General features: G+C 50.0%; 1 long non-coding RNA gene across 1 annotated transcript; it reads left to right on the top strand.

Moving 5' to 3' along the window:
• The first annotated feature begins 282 nt into the window (after positions 1-282).
• LOC103599571 lies at positions 283-3,239 on the top strand. The gene is made up of 2 exons (XR_551302.1): positions 283-367; positions 1,015-3,239. It is a non-coding gene; the product is annotated as an uncharacterized LOC103599571 (long non-coding RNA).
• Positions 3,240-7,347: the final 4,108 nt, after the last annotated feature.

Here is a 7,347-nt window from a genome sequence, read left to right on the forward strand (position 1 = left end):
TTGGTCCCCAGCCAGCCTGCTGCTGTTGGTTGCCTCCATGCCTCAGGACAACCCCAGCCCGCAGCCCCAGACCCACTTCCCCTGGCTTCAGGCGCCCTTCCTGCCTGCAGATGTTGTGGAAGGAGCTGTTCTTGCCGAATGGAACGACCATTTCTACTGCAGCACCTTCAAACTGTCCAGAACTGGGCACTGCAATTTAATTGCAGTTGTGAGAAAATGCATTTCAAAACCACACATAGAGACTTAACTTGCTGGACGATGACCCTCCTACTTTCTCTAGTGGTTGGAAACACCAGACCCACACGCAGCAGCTGGGTCGAGTGGAAGTCGGCTCTGCAGTGTGTTACCTGGAGTGTGTCGTGCTTGGGTTAGTAGGTGGGCTTAACCCTGGGACTTACGCTGAACACGCCTGGTTTGCACAGGTGAAGGGCCTCGACCATAAACCCAGTGCATTCACTTAGAGGGGTTAGCTGATCGTGGCATCTGGGGCGGGGGGCGGCGATTGCTGAAGGAGGCAGAGCCAAGTCATGCAAGATCTAGTTTGTGTGACCAACAATCAGAATGTGAAGCTTTTTAGAAACTTAAAAAAAGAAAAAAAGCTCTATGAATGCATGAAATATTAGTCAGGGTTCTCCAGAGAGACAAACCAATAGGATATAGGCATAGATCTAGGTGACGTAGACATAGATATGTGGGAGGGAATGTATTAGGGGAATTGGCTCATGTGATTATGGAGGCTCAGTCCCATGACAAGCCGTCTGCAAGCCGGAGACCCCGGGATGATGGCAACATGGCTCAGTCCAAGTCTGGAGGCCTCAGAACCAGGGAAGCCCATGGCATAATTTCCAGTCTGAGGCCAAAGGCCTGAGACCCCTGGGGGCTGCTGGTGTAAGTCCTGGAACCAAAAGTCTGGGAGCCTGGAGTTGTGGTCCAAGGGCAGGAGAGGAAGCATGTGTCTCAGCTCCCGCAGACAGATTGACACATTCACCTTTTCTCTGATTTTGTTCCCTGCAGGGGCCCCCCACATCAGCAGATCAGATGGTGCCCCCCCACCTACCCACGTGGAGGGCTGACCTTCCGAATCTCATCCACTCGGGCTCGTATACGAATCTCCTCTGGAAACACTCTCAGAGACACACCCCAAAATAACGCTTTACCAGGTTTCTAGGTATTCTTTAATCCAGTCAAATTGCCACCTAAAATTAACTATCAACACGTGAATATATGATTGTTAAAATAAAACAAAACTCCAAATTCAGAAGTATATATATAAAAAAGAAAGTCCCTGTTGACACCCCCAGATCACGCCCTTCACCCGAGTGACCAAGTTCAGAAGCTTCTGGCACGTCTTTCTAGAACTTCCTCTCGGTTCTCCTGTGGGCATGTCCGGGAGCCACGTTTAGTTCAGGTGCATTGCCCACATCGTTGTGCGGTGTTGTTTTTTTCATACTGAGCCCTAAGTAAGTCCTGGAGGTCTCTCCACGTCGATACCTACAGCCGTCCTGCGTTCTCTGTATTCCAGAAAGGAGGTGCACCCCTCTGTTTAGCCATGCCTCTGTTCAAGAGTTTTGTTATTTCAGAGTGACATTGAAACTGCACCTGTGGTTTTATGTGAGCACGTGTGAGCATATCTATAGAACAGATTACTAGAAACACATCTGCTGAGTTACAGAATGTACATTTTAGTATTTTAAATAGATAGGGCCAAATTGTCCTCCAAAAGACAAAGTCGAGTGAAACACCTGCTTACTTATGCTCTTGTCAAAAGATGATCGTACGTCTAAATTTTGCCAGCCTGAGGGGTGAGAGGTGCTATCTCCTCAGTGTTTTGATCTGTCCTCCCTGCTGACTGGGAAGTTGAACATCTTTTCCTAAATTTACCAGCTACTTTTATGTTTTTGTGTGGTCTGTCTATTCAAGTCCATTGCTATTTTTTTACATTCATTGTTGGTGTTTTATGTATTGATTTTTGAGGAGCTCTTTATGGATTAAGAATCAGGCTCCTTGCCTGGGATCTATGTTGCAAAGATCCTTCCTTCCTCTGTTCACTTACGAAGTGCCAGTACGTATGCGTTCCGACACACACGGGTCTGTTTCTAGACTCTTATTCTCTGGTCTTTTGCATATATCTGGGCCAAGGCCGCACTGTTTTAAGTGACATAGATTTATAGAACATATATTTCTTATTTTTCAAAATTTCTTAGCTGTCCTTTAAAATGTTCTTCATACAATTGTTGGATTCATCCTGTCAAATCCCATAAGTAGTAGATAAGAATGGCCCTGAGTTTATAGATTAGTTCTGGGGAGAACTAATTTTTTTCTCAAAATTGACTTTTGACATCCCAGAATTCTATGTATTCCAAATAAATCCCTTTATTTTAGTTTTTAAATTCCTTTTCGGTAAAGTTTTACAATTTTCATCTTCTAGGCCTTTTTACATTTTTTGGTCTCTTTTCATGTTTTAAAAATTTGGGCTATTATGAGCAGTACTGCTGGCAACATATTTTCATTGGTCATTACTGTGTGTAGATTTATTGAATGTTAATCTTTTACTAAACAGCATCACTAAATTATCTACGTAGTTCTAATAGTTTCTCAGTTGATCACTGCTGTGGAGTGACTGTCCCCCCATCGCACTGAAGCTTGACCCCGATTGTAACAGTGCTAAGCAGGTGGGAAATCCAACTGTGATATTTGAAAGAGGTGATTCTGTAGATTGTGAAGACACAGTTTTCTTCTTAGCATGCATTTCTCTGAGTTCCCTCTTTCCCGTGGTAATTTGATAGTTTGAACTTTGGTTACAGGACAAGATGACATTATTTATAAAAATGTAAAGTTGCTCTCTAGTCGGCCTGGAGCTGCAGACTTGCCATGAAACACCTACTGTCCAGACCCTGAGAAACCAAGGAAGACATCAGTAAAGCTGTGCTGACTCCACCCCAGATCAGGACCCTGAGACAACACTGAGGACGGAAACAGAAACCAGGGGTAGCCTTGGCAAGACCTTGCACCTGGCTCCTCGCACGGAGCCCCCACAGCTCACGTCCCTCTTCCTGCTTCTCGTTCCCCACATTCTCTTCCCTCAGTCTCCTCTTTAAAACCCCTCAGAAGATCTGAGTCTTTGAGATGGTTGTGGTCTGGCCATCCTCTTGCAGGCCCACTGGAGAGGTGGGTTAGCCTCACATCTCTCCTCAGGTCACTGATAACCCTGAATAAAAGCTGACGTCCTACTCCACTAACACTTTGACTTTTGGGTCGTTTGTTTTTGCTTGGGGCAGGCAGCTAGACTTGTGTTCGGCAACAAGATTTCGGTGAGCCTCAGTCAGGAGCAGAATGCCCTGGGTTCTGTAACAGATTTTCGTTAGCAGAGCCAGGGTTTTTGTTTGGGGAAGGCAGTGGACTTGGGTTTAGTTCCATGATCATGTTTTTTTCTTCCCACTTGTTAATGTAGTGCATCATCCTTACAGATTTACTGCTGTTGGGCCGTCCTTGCATCCCAGGATTAAACCCTACTTGAAATGGAAGCATTTTCAATGTCGTCATGGATATGATTTTCTAAGGCCAGCTCCTAGGCCCTGCCTGTTCTGGTGGTTACATGGGCCTGTCCTGCTCCAGTGGTCTTCTTGGGCTTAGGGAATGTGTCTGCATTCCTTGGTGTAGCCCAACAGGCACAGGTGTCACTGTCCCTGCCTCGCTCTGGCTGCTGCTCAGCTGAGGTGTGAGGAGAGGCTTTCCTAGCTTTCCTGGCATGGGAAAACTGGCGGGGCCTGGCCTCCTTGAGCCAGCTCTTCTGGCACTGTACGTCCTGCAGCCTTGTGTGTGCCCTGGAGAGCTGGGGCCTGCTCCCATCCCACCCCCTGACAGCCACACAGCTGAGGTCCAGGGGACCTGAACTCTTTCCTCCCACAATATTTCTTTAAGGTTGGTCATTTGGCAGATTGCACTTGGAAAGGCATGACTGAGCACTGCCTGAGGGTTGGAGGGTGGAGGAGGCCTCCCTGCACGAGGCCTGGGTAATGGTTGGGCCTCTCGTGGGCCCGTGGGCCTGGCAGGCCTCTGTGTCCTGGGCAGCTCTGCAGAGTGGGGCACCTGCTGGAGGTGAAGACGCCCATCCCTTAATCCTCTCAGAAACCACCACTTGAGATTGTCAGTGTTGGCTTCCAGCCCTGGTGAACAGGATCGATGGCCTTGTGCAGGTGGTGGGGTCCTGCAAGGACCTGGCCAACCTCCACTGTGGGGCACGCAGAGCTTGTGAGGACATAGTCGACATGTGCTGAGTGGGTTGGACGGTAGGAGGCAGCCCTGGGACCCTGCTTGCCACCTGAGACTCCAGCCAGGGGCTCAGTCCTCTGTCCAGGGCCAGCTTGCACTTCTGGTTTTGGGGCCATCTGCTCTCCCAAGAGGCCGTTCTCCCATCCTTTGTCCTTCAGCCTCCCATTCTCCTGGGGACCCCGCTCCCATGGTAAACCTCAGGCCAAGCATCGGCTGTGCCACTGAGGTCTTCCCCATGTCCCCATCTCCCCACCCCTGAAGTGGACTAGCCCCTCCATATGTGACCATATGTGCTGAGCTTTTTGGGCATGTAGGTGGTGTCTGCCTGTCTGTGCACACCCAGCGACTCAGGACAGGGTGCTGGATGTCTGAGCAGCCACAGCCTCTGAAGCAGATGAGCAGAATGGAGATAGGGGCTCAGTCCACGGTCCCCCCCGCCGAGCGTCCATCAAACCAGAAGCCCCTCGCAGGCTTCCCGGCCTCTCTACCCTCCGCTGGGCTCTGCCTGGCCTACTGGCTCCCAGATGCTCGCCCTGATGGCCTGGCAGTGGGGTCTCTGCAAGCCTCACCTGGACCTGCGGACTGGGCAGCACTGGCGCTAACTCCCTGCAAAGATTCTGCCTCATTGACACATTAAAAATAAAGCAAAATAAGATGAAATGAAATAAAAATTTACAACGCCTGGGACAGGCTCTGCGAGGCTGTTGGGACACAGTGTAGATTCTCCGAACGGTGATTTTGATGACTGGCAGAGTCGGCAGCATGCAGACCATGTCTCCCTTGGAATGCACAGTGGTTTCGTTTTCTGTGCTTTTTTCTTCTTTAAATTATAGGAGAAAGGAAGACTTGGCAAAGTACAGTTTTGGACTTGCCAAGCCCAAACTATTTGAAAATGAAAATCACAAGATTTTTGCCTAAACTCCAAAAAGGCTTTGATTCTGCTTGAAATTTGAGGTCTATGCAAACGGCCTGAAGACAAGCTTGGCTACTGGGTGTGGGGGAGCCTTGGGTGGGGCCACCCAGAGTGACCACAGTGTGGCCCTAGGAGCTAGCTAAGGCAGGACTCTACCCCTCCCTCAGCACTCTCCCCACCATACCATTTTACAGCTAAAGTGGGGGAGCCTTGGGTGGGGCCACCCAGAGTGACCACAGTGTGGCCCTAGGAGCCAGCTAAGGCAGGACTCTACCCCTCCCTCAGCACTCTCCCCACCATACCATTTTACAGCTAAAGAAACTGAGTCCCAGAGGGGTCAGTGGCTTGAGCTCACTTGGCTGTGTACAGATCCCATGTTCACCCCATCACATGAGCACACCCTGTTTGTTTAAGAGGAGCAGGGGGTTGGTCTCCAGCTGCCCAGACACCTGGAGTTCCCTAGGATGTCAGTATGTCTGGGGTCTAGGGCGGGGCCTTGCCCAGAGTTTGCCGAGTACATGTTGGAGGAGACAGCCCACAAAGCCTCCCCTTCCCTCTGACAGCAATGGCAGGTTTGAGGGCCCTGAGTCCACCCTCGAGGTTCAGTAATCTGCTAGACGAAACTCCGTGAAGCTGTTGTACTTGTGGTGTGGTTTTTACGGGAAAGCATCCAGGTTAGAGGCAGCCAAGCAAAGGAGCCCAGAGGAGGGTCTGGAAAGTGCCAGACTCGAAGCTCCCTGCTCTCTCCCCATGGGGTCAGGACAGCACTGCTCTTCTGCATCCACATGTGATGACACATGGAGCACTGCCAACCCAGGAAGCTTGCCTGAGCCTCTGTGTCCAGAGCTTTTACTGGGCTCCAGCACACAGGCACTGCCGATTGACTGTCTGTGTGGTTGATCTCAGTCTCCAGCCCCTCCAGAGGTTGACTGAAACCACACGACCCACTCACCCTAAATCACACTGTCACCATGTGGATGGCCTAGGACCCCCAGGGAAACAAATGCAGTCTTATCAGGAAAGACATTCCAGGCTGAGAGGTCACCTCCCAGGACCTGGGGGCAAAGGTCAGGCTGCTTTTGGAAAAAGTTCAGTTCTTTACCACACAGGCCTATCCTGGGTGGAGAAAGCCCTGTTGGAGACGAGAATGTTTTCCCTGTGTCCCCAGATCACGTGGTTCCACAGCCCATCCTGTGTTTATTCCCAGTTGTAATCCCGAAGCCTTTTCTAAAGCCTGCCCCTCAGGATTCCCTGGAGGAGGGGGTTGGGAAACCGAGTGAGTGGGAGGCAGACCCCCTGGGTTGTGTTGTGTGCTGGGGGCTTCAAAAGGCCTGTCAGTGTGGCTTGGGGTCATTTTTCAGGGCCAGCCATGGAGGGCCCATCTGTGTGCCACTGAGGTGGGCACGCAGCATCCTCTGAGTCCTGCTGGGGTTGCCACAGCCAACCCCTCCTCCTGAAGGTCCCAGATAGATGACAAGGAATGTTGTCAGGGTCTCAGGGAAATAATGTGGACCTTGTTAAAAAGTAAACTGAGGCACAATGCAATTTTAGAGTGTATCTGAGCAAACAGCAATTTATGAATCTCAGCAGCTCCAAGCCAGTAGTGGTCAGGAGCTCCAGGATGGGACAGGGGAGGCTTTTGTGTGACAGATACAGAAGTAAGCAAAGAAACTGTGTGAATGGGTACAGTTACTCAGGAACGGCCCTAGTTATATAATTATATGCATTTGTTGGCTAGTTCTGACTGATTGAGCTCAAGTTCTGTTTTTGTTTTTAATACGGGCATTTACAAGAAATAGCTCAAGTTAGATTCTGCTTACGTTTGCAAATCAAGCAAGGTTGAGGTCACTTATGAGGCTTAGCTGGTTTTATCTGCTCAGGATTCTTCAGGCCTGGTTAGCACTATCGAGGTAGTCACTGGAAGAAAAAGTGACGTAGATTCCATCATCAGCAGCGGTTGCATCGAGACACAAGGTCACGTGGAGTGGTCGGGTGGCTGAACTCTCCAAGATGTCCAGTCCTGACGGCTGTCATTTGGTGTGCCAGTGGCTGCTGGGACGTGTGTAAACCCTTGAGAGGATACAACACACTAGGAAGGTAAATAAAATCAAATGACTACAAGGAGAGAAACAGCCAAGGACGGAAAAGTTGCCTGGAGCAGA

Source organism: Galeopterus variegatus, unplaced genomic scaffold (genome assembly GCF_000696425.1).
Source record: "Galeopterus variegatus unplaced genomic scaffold, G_variegatus-3.0.2 Scaffold3013, whole genome shotgun sequence".
NCBI lineage: Eukaryota > Metazoa > Chordata > Mammalia > Dermoptera > Cynocephalidae > Galeopterus > Galeopterus variegatus.